This window comes from Lactuca virosa, chromosome 3, assembly GCF_052849685.1.
Source record: "Lactuca virosa cultivar CGN04683 chromosome 3, Lactuca_virosa_CGN04683_v6, whole genome shotgun sequence".
Taxonomy (NCBI): Eukaryota; Viridiplantae; Streptophyta; class Magnoliopsida; order Asterales; family Asteraceae; genus Lactuca; species Lactuca virosa.
Genome location: NC_136428.1, coordinates 29,897,239 through 29,909,129, shown reverse-complemented (window position 1 = coordinate 29,909,129; position 11,891 = coordinate 29,897,239). Strand labels below are relative to the sequence as shown.

Below are 11,891 nucleotides of genomic sequence, written 5' to 3'. Positions count from 1 at the left end.
AGGATCCCGAGAAGTGAAGTTTCCGAGCCGAAACTCTGCCCGCGAAAGGCCCGGTTTTCAAGAAAAACGTCCCGGTTTTATCGGAAAAGTTTATTTTAAGAGCCGAGGTGCTGTCCGATCATTTTCTTATCAAGTGAGTGTATATTCGTTTTCTTCTAACACATAGATATGAAGTATTCTTTATAAAATACATGCTACGTGTTTATATATTATTTGTTTATTTGAACTAATTGTTGAATGGATGTTTTGTAATGTCCCTTTGCAGTAATGTCCGTCCTGATGAAAATCCTAGATTAGGTCCCTTGTAATAGTTGTTGTTTTAGGGACATAAAGTGAGGATAACGGGAATGGGTAATTGGGTTATTGTTGGTTGGTGAAATTAAATATAATTAATTATTGTGGGTTGAAAACCCTATATGCTCACCAGGCTCTCAAGCCTGACCCACTCAGTTTCCTTGTATTACAGGTAGTGGCGCAAGGGCATAAGTTGGATGACATTGTAAAGATATTTTTGGATTATAGACCTGTAGTTATGTATAACTGTTGTAAGGTCTATTTTGTATTGTTTATGCTTTTGGTCTGTATCGGAACATGACATCCCGAAATTTTGTTATATAATGGAAATACATTTCTTTATGAAATGCTTTGATAAATTTTTATCATATTTTGTTTTGGGAACAAATTCCGCAACTCTTTTAATCAAAGGATTACTCTGATTTTATTTAAAAGCATAAATGAAACCGGTCTTTTCTGGCCGTGATTTTGGGGATGTCACAGTTGGTATCAGAGCATTAGTTTAAGCGAACTAGGAATTCGTAGGATTTCTAGACATAAACTAAGAATGCTAAGTGAAGGTTGAGAGATGAGTGTCTGTTATACTTAAGACACGAGCACTAGTTTATTTTAGGAAAGATGCCTAAAATGCTTTTATGTGCTAAATGCTATATGTTTGCTATATGATATTGTTTGTTCGGATCTATGGTTTGTTGCCGACCGGATCTGGAAACCTTATGTGTTTAGGATTCTAAGCGTGCGTCGACGATATTAGAACTAGCATATAAACGTTTCAGAGTGATTTGGATAATTATCTATCGTGAAGGAGGATCTAAATTCACCTTGTTTGGTGTATAGATCAACGATGGCAAGAACAAGAAGTGGCGCTGGAAACGTGAACGAAAACAGGAATCAACCACCTGTAATCGAGCAAATACCTGTTGTAGCAGCAGCACCCGAGCCAATAACAATGGCTGGTGTGCAATTGATGATTCAAACGATGTTGGATCGTCAGATGGAAGAAACTAGACGTCTGCTTCGAAAAAATCGTGAAGAACTTTCAATCCAAGTTGAAGAGCCCGAAGTGAATGGAGGGCCGTCGGAAGGTGGAAACTTCAGTGGTACCATTGGTCAAGCCAACCCACCAATTGTTAGACAAGATAATCGCGATGGAGGAAATGATGGAAGAGGATGTAAATACAAGGATTTTATGGAATCTAAGCCACCATGTCTATCCGGAAGCCCGACGCCGGTGCAAACTATGGATTGGATCTCCGAAATGGAGACAATGTTTGAAAGTTGCGAATGCAGCAACAGGCAGAAGACCGCTCTTGCGATCCCTTTGTTAAAATCTGGTGTGTTGAGTTGGTGGAAGCTGTTAGCTGACTCTATGCCCAAGGGAGAAGCGAGCAAGATGTCTTGGGAAGACTTTGTGGAACAACTGAAACTGCAATACTGCTCCGAGCAGGACCTTCTGGAAATCAATAATGAGTTTCAAATTTTGAAAAAGGGAAAAATGAGCGTTACCGAATACGCTGCAAGTTTCACAGAAAAGATGAAGCTTATCCCATACCTAGTTCCAACAGAACTCTCAAAGGTCAATAAGTTTGCCCTCGGACTACCAGCGGACTATGGTCCAATGGTTAACCAAGCAACCACATTGAAAGCTGCCATCTGGGCTGCTAAGAATGTTGAGACTCAGATCAGGAAGAAGGGTCTGGAGAGATCAGAGGTTGGTGAGAAGAGGAAGTTGGATGGGCCTTCAGGGTCCAGCAAGAAAAAGAAGTTCTCAAAGTCTAGCTCGATAAGAGGAGGAGGCGAAGCGAAGTGGTGCGACAAGTGCAAAAAGAAGCATCATGGGAAATGTGATGGGGAAGTCACATGCTTCAAATGTGGAAAGTCATGGCACTCTGCCTACGAATGCACCCTCACCAAGAAAGTCTGCTACGGGTGTGGTGAGGAGGGACACATCTCGAGAGATTGTCCGAAAAAGAAGGAGGCAGCAAAACCCAACATTCCACCAAAGCCTAAGGCGAGAGCCTTTCAGATGACACTGGAAGCTGCTAAAGAAGAAGCCGATGTGTACATATTAATAAAGTATAAGGGTTTATTTTACAAAAAAAAAAAGAATAAGGACTAAATGTGTACAATTCAAAAAGTATCTTACCCTATCAAGTCATTTTCCTTAAAAGAAAATTCGTATATGACCGGTATATCGGGTATAGCCGGTCACAAGGATTGCATTGTTACAAAAAATAAAGTATAAGGGTTTATTTTACAAAAAAAAAAAGAATAAGGACTAAATGTGTACATTTAAAAAAGTATCTTACCCTATCAAGTCATTTTCCCTAAACTATACCAAGAATATGTTTTTGTTTCAAAAGCGGAATAAGTTCAAGTTCAATAACTATTTCTTTAACCATTAATTGCTTTCAAAAATAAATAAATAAATATAACTGCTTTCAAAAATAAGTAAATAAATAAAAACATTGTCATGTTTAACTATTCCACTACATCCTCTTTTGAGTAAATTACAATTTTAGTCCTTGTGGTTTGATCAAATTTTCAATTTTAGTCATTAAGTTTAAAAATTAATAGGTTGCATCCATATAGTTTTAACAAATTACATTTTCTGTCCCTCTATCTATATAAAAAGACTGCTTTGCCTTTTTTTTTGTATTTACTATAAAAAAAAATATGGGTCCTACTACCACCTCTTATCCCGTAGATCTACCCCACCACTCACGTCCACCCTTTTATTCCTCCATCTCTCGCCAACATCATCCATGATTTGCATCCTTTGCCTCCTCTACTGCGTGCAATGTTCTCCTTCCTTCACCGTTAGCCTCTTTCGTCATCACCACCACCATCATCACTAAAACCATCGACTCTCTCCATTTATTTACTCATCAACACTCATACCACAGATAACCAAAATTCATCCTCCTCCTCATCGACATGAACGCAGAAACCCTCTACCTCTTCGTTCACAAACCATTTCGGTCCACAAATAATTCAACAACAAAAACCATTGCCTTCGTCCATCTCTTTCATCATCGACGCTAACCTAGAATCACTTGTGGGTCACTCTCTATGATGTTATATAATAAAATTAAGACAAATCTTCATAAATGATCCCCGTGATTTTCCAGAATATCAAGTTTGGTCACTAACTTTTGATTTCATAGAGGGCCCATGTGATTTTAATTTCTATCACGGTTACAACAAAATGAACCTAATGCAACCTTTTTAATAGTTGTTGTATTTGATTATAAAGAAGGTTTCATCCAACAAAAGGTTGGAATAAAAGATCAAATGCAACTTTTTTTTATAAAAGTTGCAAGTTTTATTAAAAATTGCAACATTTATTACAAAAATTGCATTGTTCAAACCTGAATGCAACTTTTGATGTAAAATGTTTCATAATGTAACGACCCAAAAATCTTATCGTTAACGATTAGTTTCGGTTACACATATATCATTTATGTAAAGTTATTTCGATTCTAAGACTATAAAATAAAATAAATAAAATAATTTAAATGATTTGATTAATAATTAAAATGGATTAAAGAAAGGTATTTAAATATTGTGGGATTTATTTCAAATAGAATAAAATAAATTAGAAAAAAATAATAAAAATGGAATAAACAAATTGGGGATTGAAAATGAAAGAGAAATTAATTAAATATAAAGGAAACAAAGTTGAAGTGTTGAAGCGTAATTAAGAAAAAAATTATATTGTTAAGGAATATTAGGGTTGTGGTGGGAGGGGTTCAAAGCCAAACGTTGAGGGACCGATCAACGAATTTATCCATAAAACTAAATCACCATTTTTTTAATGCTTACGCCTGTTTCTTTGGGCTGATACGTACAAACAAAAAAACCCCTCAACACCATGGGCGTGTTCGACACAGAGCTTTTGGGAGCGTTTGAGAGCTTCTAGCTTCTAGCGTTTGACAAAACGCTCCGTTTTGAACAGAAAGCCTTGTTTGGCACTACAAGCTTCTAGCATTTAGTTTAAACAAAACGCTCCAAATCCAAATGCTACTTCATGTAGCGTTTAACAAAACGCTACAAGCTACAAGCTACCCGCTACCAGCTAATTTTGCCGAACACGTCCCATATCTTTCGCAACTAATTTATCGACAAAGGAAAAAAATATGAGAGGGAGGGGAGCGACGTAAATGGAGAAGCATGAAGAAGGAAGGAAATAGAGAGTACATGAGGAGGCCGACATGAGAAGGAAGTGAATGAGGGTTGCGACTAGGCTTTATAATCAGGAATAGGATGCATAACAAAGATCGAAATCGACAGAAAAGGTAGCAACGTCGACCTGGTAAGCTTCCTTCTTTTGTTTCTCTACGAGTTGATAATCGTGTTTGTGAATCAAGTAAGAACTTTAATATTTATTTTGCTCATGAATACATGTAGTTCTAATCCTTTGTTTAAAGCCATGTGCATTCAAATAAGAGAGCTAATTAATGAGTATTGTTAATGCATGGAAAATAGATTAACAATGGTCTTGTTCTGTGTTTAATGATCATGTGAAGGTGTGGGCGTATAAAAGGCTAAGTAATAGATAATATGAGCATAAAAACATGTAATTTTAAAGGGGCAAGTGAATGATAATATAAGTATGAATGGTAAAAATTTGAAGAGGGCAATACATATGTGTGTTGTTAAGTATGTATGTACAAGTATAAATATGTGTATGCATGAAGTATATTAGTTATATATAAGGGTATTTGGAAGTGAAAAGATAATTTCAATTCATAAAAAATGTGTGCATGATTAAGAAGTGTTAAATGATGTAACATATGCATAATGGTTTTAAGGTAAAACATAAAAGCATTGGAACGAGTAAACAACCATGTGAATGGAAATTAGAATACTAAAAGTGGTTAAAAGGTGGTATTTTGGGTGTAATAGCTAAAAGGGAAATTAAAACACATAATAAAATATATTCATGATCTAATCTAAATTGAAAGACTTAAAGTGTCAGTTATGAGTTAAATATGTGTACTTAATCTTAACCATTCAGCTAAGACTCGATATGCGAACAACAAAACTTAATAATAAAAGTTTTGGGAAGAAAAGAGTAATAAAAAAAATTGAATGTCATATAGTATGTAGAGAGGATCTTATTTACTTCCATATTATGTCATCTCCTTGGTTATTTCATTAAGTACTCAACATATGTCTTAATACCTCTATTCAACACTAGTTGTGTGCAAAATGGAATGATCTTAAGTCCTTGTATTCAATCTTGAAGCTTATGGTAATGTCTGTCAAAATTAGAAATTTGTACAAAATTGTTGATCTATCTTGCAAAGGCTATAAAGGTCATTCTGGTCCGAATTTTACAAAATCGCTAACATGAAAAAGTTTTAGGAAATCGATTATAGTTTCTAGGAAGTCAGATATCACCTCGTTTGGAGTTATAGATTATGTTTTATGATCAAAACACTGAAATAGAATAGGGTTGGGAAAACTCTAAAAAAATATAAAAGTTATTAAGTATTAGAATTATATCATTACAACTTGGGTTGTTTTCGATAATTGTATGGTATATGTGGTTATTAGTTGAAGGCTAATTGTATCAGAAGCGAATCAAATGGGAATGGAGGTATTTAAACAAAATGCGGACAAGCCTACTTGTATCATATTAGACGATAAATAATAGATAATATTATAGGGACTAAAGTGTAACTGTATCTATTATATATATCTATCGTGTACACGTTACATAATTATAATATACAATATAATTACCAAGTTTATCTTGGTATCAGAGCCTCCCAAACTAAACCCTAATTGTCGCAGCTTTTGAGTCAAACAAAGACTCACTTTTTTTTCTCCCTGTTTTCTTTTGTCTCTCACATCCATGGCACTCCAAGCTTTCTCTACAGCAGACAAAACTGCCCACAACTCTCACAAATTCGGTTTTACCTTGTCACCAAACAACTATGGTTATTGGAAAACCATGATCCAACCTTTCTTGACTACTAATGGCCTAATCAGATATGTTGATGGGACCATTCCTTGCCCAGAAGCGACAACTACAACTACTTCATCTAAGAAAGAGACCACCTCCACTGTTGTCCCAAACCCAAGCCATGCCACCTGGATAGCTAATGATGCTAATGTACGCATGCTTTTACTCTCTACAATTTATGAATCTTCCTTCCAGCATGTCCAGGGCAGTACATCTCGTGAACTATGTGATGGGTTTTGAGCATTCTAACACTTCCTAAGTGTACATGCAACCCTAATAACCTTGGATCTATGTTTGTCTAATAATCATGCAAAGTTGAATTCCAAGGTTATATTCCTATTTAGTATACATGGGGAACATTTTTAACTTGAATGAAAGATAGAATAACTTACCTTGTTGTTGATTATGATCCTTGAAACCTTGTGAGCCTAGCACCCCAAGTGTGATGCCTCAAATGCTTCACACAACACCAAATGCAAAGGAGTAAACTTTGAGAGAATCTTACACTTGCAAAATCGGCTCTAGCCCTCTTGTTTCTTAGTGTGTAGCCGATTTTGGTGGAGAATGGGTTTCTTATATAGTGTTGACACATCTAGGGTTACACCATGTAAACCCTAATGTGTCATGACTCTTCATTTCCATGACCCATGGGTTTGTAACTCCCATGGAGCATCCTATGGGTGGAACCCAAGTTGATAATCCATGGAGCCTCTTAGCCCACTATATAAGATATGGAAGATTTACATAATCTACCCATATATTTAATTAGTTATCTTTTGATCACTTAATTAATTCTAAATTAATTCTTGATCAAACTAATTAAATAATATTATTAATATATTAGAACTTATAATATATTAATAAACCATAAGTGTTATTTCTCTCATTTTAGTTTATCCAATTGCATGGTGCCATGCAACCCAAATGGACCATGCCGGGTCGGGTCAAGTACATACCAGAAATAGTTATGGACTTAGACACCTTATCCAACACTATGGCTGTCTCTTGAAAAAGCCTATGCACCACATACATCTTCCAGGGAGTATACACTTAAAACCCAACTTCTCAAACTCGAGATGAAGGGTAATGAAAGCTCCTCTGCCTACCTTAACCGAGCCCAAGGGTATGGTGGTGCCCTAGCTAATATTGGTGAACCCATGAAGGATAAAGACCTGGTTATGCTTGTGATTTCCGGTCTTAGGGAGGAATACAATGGTTTAAAATCAACCCTCCTTGCTCGTCAAAATCCCACAGCCTTCACCGAATTGAATGGTCTTCTCTCAGATCATGAATATATGGTACGTAAATTTGTGCCTGATGTCCCACCTGTCCAAGCCTTCACAACTGTCACTACTAGTTGCAATACCACAGCCCTACCACCTTCCAAAGCCGCTACAGATCAGCTACAAAACCTACACAATCTTTTATCACAACTTGGACTACAACTTCAGCCCACAAACACTTCATCTCCTCAAGCATTCTACACAAACAAGGCAGGAAACTATCACGGTCGAGGACAATTCAACCATCGTGGACGAGGAAACTACAACCGTCCTCAAGGAGACTTCAACAACACAAACCAGGGTGGAGGCAACCTTAGTCAGTTTTCTTGGGCTTCCAACCAAAACATTGTTTATGGTACATGTAACAGATGTGGAATAGGACATTGAAATAATGGGTTTCCACACCAAGAGGCATGGGAGTTATCACATATATATAATGAATAAAGATACACATAAGACCCTCAAGTATACAACAATAAATAAAAGTCTATACAGACACATAACCAGTCTAATATCCCCCCTCAAGCGAGAGGAGGTGGACCAAGACTAAGCATGCGACGGAACTGCTTAAACTGTGGCCGAGGTAGACTCTTAGTGAAGATATCAGCGACTTGAAGCTTGGTAGGAACAAACATAGTGACCAATTTGCCTGAAGCAACGAGCTCACGAACAAAATGATAGTCAAGATCAATATGCTTAGCACGCTTATGAGCCACCGGGTTCTGGGTAAGAAATAACGCACTTTGATTGTCACAGAGAAGCGTGGGGCGATCGGTGGGCAAGGCATACAGCTCCTGCAACAGATGAGCGATCCAGATGATCTCGGCAGCCGTATTAGCCATGGCTGTATATTCAGACTCACAGCTGGAGCGAGAGATAGTAGGCTGCTTCTTCGCACTCCAGGACATAAGATTACCTCCCAGGAATATCGAGTATCCATAGGTGGAGAGGTGAGTCTCAAGGCAACGAGCCCAGTCGGCATCAGAGTAGCCAACAAGCTTAATAGTCGGAGTCCGTGAGAAAGTGAGACCAAACGAGAGGGTTCCCTTGACATAACGAATAAGTCGTTTAACAACTTGAAAATGAGCAATCATCGGGGCAGCAAGAAACTGGCTAAATTGATTAACAACGTAAGAAATATCGAGTCTCGTAATCGTCAAATATTGAAGGGCACCAACCAAGGACCGATAGTGAGTCGGATCCTCATAAAGAGGGCCACCACTAACAAGGGAGGCGTTGGTAGCAAGAGGGGTAGGCATGGGCTTGGCAAGGAGAAGACCGGAGCGCGTGACGATGTCGTGAGCATACTTTGCTTGGCTAAGAAACAAGCCTGTGGAATGAAGCCTAAAGCCCAAGAAAATAGTTCAAACGCCCAAGATCCTTAATGTGAAACTCAGCGTGTAGTCGAGAAATGAAAGATGACACAACAACATCATCCGAGCCAGTAACAATCAAATCATCAACATACACTAACATATACATGATACACGAGTCCCGACGAAACACAAAAAGAGAGGGATCCGCACGACTGCAGGAAAAACCATATTGCAATAAAAACGAGCTGAGTCGATGAAACCATGCACGGGGAGCCTGCTTAAGACCATAAATAGCTTTATTGAGCTTACAAACATAATCAGGATGACGAGCATCCGCAAAGCCTGGAGGTTGATTCATAAAGACAGTGTCGCCCAAATGGTCGTGGAGAAAAGCATTATTGACGTCAAGTTGATGCAAATGCCATCCATTAACAGTCGCAAGAGTGAGAACAATACGAACGGTAGCCGCCTTGACAACGGGACTGAAGGTATGAGAATAATCAAGTCCCGGCATTTGACTGAACCCTTGAGCGACGAGACGAGCCTTGTGACGCTCTACAGTTCCATCAACCCGATATTTGGTGCGAAACAACCACCTGCAACCCACAATATTAGCCTGGGAAGGTCGTGGAACAAGAGTCCATGTCTGATTATGATGAAGAGTCGCCATCTCGGAACACATTGCGTCACGCCATTTTGGATCACGCAAGGCAGTGGTATGGGACGAGGGAATGTCAGCAGAAAAAACCTGCGAAAACAAACCATGAGAGATTAAATGTGCCAAATCAGTATGGTAGCGTGGCTTAAAAATCCCGGCTTTGGCACGCATGGTCATCGGGTGCGAAGGCGGGGCGGACGAGGGGTCGGAGGCGAAGCAGGCCCGGAACCAGACAACGAGCCAGACTCGGAGACGGTTTCAGCAGCAGGATCAATGGTTGGTTCGGAGTCAGACCCGGAAGGCTACTCGAGTTCGGGACCTGGGGAAGCAACAACAGGGGACTCATATGCAGGAGATGCAACCGAGGGAACCGGAGAATCGGGCTCCGTACACACAGCCCAAGGAGCAGGGTGGCGGGTCCTAATGGAGCACATGGAGAAGCCGAGGCTGCGTCATCTGGGACTGGAACGGTGGGGAGCTGATCACCAAGGAATTTATGTAAGGGTAAAGACCTAATATGAGCATTTGTGTGTGTGGCACGAAACGGGAAGCACTCTTCATCAAACCGGGCATGGCGGGTAACAAAAACCCGTGTCGAAACCGGATCGAGACACAAGTAGCCTTTATATTGAGCGTGATAACCCACAAAAACACAAGGGATGCTCCGCGGAGAAAGTTTATGATCCGCATAGTCACGCAAATACGGATATACGCGACACCCAAAAATGCGAAAATTCTCATAAGATGGCACCCGTCCGAACAAGACCTCAAATGGTGATTTCATGGACAACACCTTTGTGGGGAGACGATTAATAGCATGCATGGCAGATCTAAAAGCATGAGCCCAATAAGAAACCGGAATGTGAGCATGAAACATCATGGCGAGTCCCGTCTCTACAATGTGACGATGTTTGCGTTCAACCCGCCCATTTTGTTGGGGGGGTATACGGGCATGAGATGCGGTGAAATATACCATGTTTATGCAATAACGCCTTTACTTTGTTATTTAGAAATTCCCTACCCCCGTCACTTTGAAATTTTTTAATTTTGGTAGAGAATTGAGTCTCTACAAAGGCGATAAATAACTCGAAAATGCTAAAAAAATCCGATTTAGACTTGAGCGGGTAAAGCCATGTAAAGCGAGAGAAATCGTCCACAAAGGTGACATAATATCAGTATGAAGCAACCGAATCAATCGGGGAAGGACCCCAAAGATCACAATGGATCAAATCTAAAACATGGGCGACACGTTGGTCATTATTGTCAAAAGGCAACCGATGAGACTTAGCAAGTTGGCAATGAGAACAAGTAACCGGTTTAGGTAAAATAGAAGAAACAAACACATGACCAAGTTTATTTAATATAGAAATAACATCAAAAGACACATGCCCTAAACAGGAGTGTCATAATTCAAAAGACGCATTGGGTCGCTTCTTAGCATAAAACGCACAAGCCACCGACTTATTTGGAAGAACATAAAGCCCCTGATCACACGTTCCTTGAGCCAGAATTTGTTTCGTTGCCCGATCCTGAATGTAAAACAAAGATTTGGAGAAAAGCACATCCACGTTATTATCATATGTTAACTTGCTAATAGACAATAAATTTTTAGTAAGACGGGGAACCACCAAAACACCCCGCAACCGAATATCATTGGGAAGAGAGGAAGTCCCAATAGCAGCAATGGGAAGAGTATTACCATTACCGAAGTGAATTGAGCCATCACCAACAAAAGGTTCGGGTTTAGCAACCGAGCCCGAAGAAGAAACCATGTGGTCCGAGGCACCGGAATCAATATACCAATCCGGGCCGGATGGGGTCACACGACAATTTGCAAGGAAAGCTTTTTCTAAATCGGCTTCACTAGGGGCAGACTTAGAAGCAAAGGTCGGAAGTTGTGGACAAGAATTAGCAAAATGACCGTTTTGTCGGCATAGTTGGCAGTGGGGTGACCGCCGGCCACGACCACGACCACCGCGAGGACCACCACGACCACCGGAGTCACCACCCCGACCCCGACCAGCAGAGGCAGAGGCAGCAGCCCCAATGGGCGCTGATTCATCAGAGAATTCTACGACAGGTGTGGAGTTGGCGTGGAGGGATTTCATGAAAAGCTCATGACTTTTGGCTTGAGCAAGGAGGTCCCGAAAAGTTGGAGAGAGGCGAGAGGTCCGAACCCCAATGGATAAGACTTCAAAATCGCTGCCAAGACCACATAGGAACCAATGATTTTTATCAGATTCAGTAACAGCTTGGCCGATAGCCGCAAGTTGATCACAAATCGCCTTAAATTTCCGTCCAAATTCGGAGACGGTGGTGGTGCCTTTAGAGAGAAGCCGTAGTTGATGACGAAGATTTTGTACACA

General features: G+C 39.9%; 1 pseudogene; it reads right to left on the bottom strand.

Moving 5' to 3' along the window:
- Nucleotides 1–8,072: 8,072 nt before the first annotated feature.
- Nucleotides 8,073–8,810, bottom strand: LOC145163383 (secreted RxLR effector protein 161 pseudogene; annotated as a pseudogene).
- Between the last annotated feature and the right edge of the window lie 3,081 nt (nucleotides 8,811–11,891).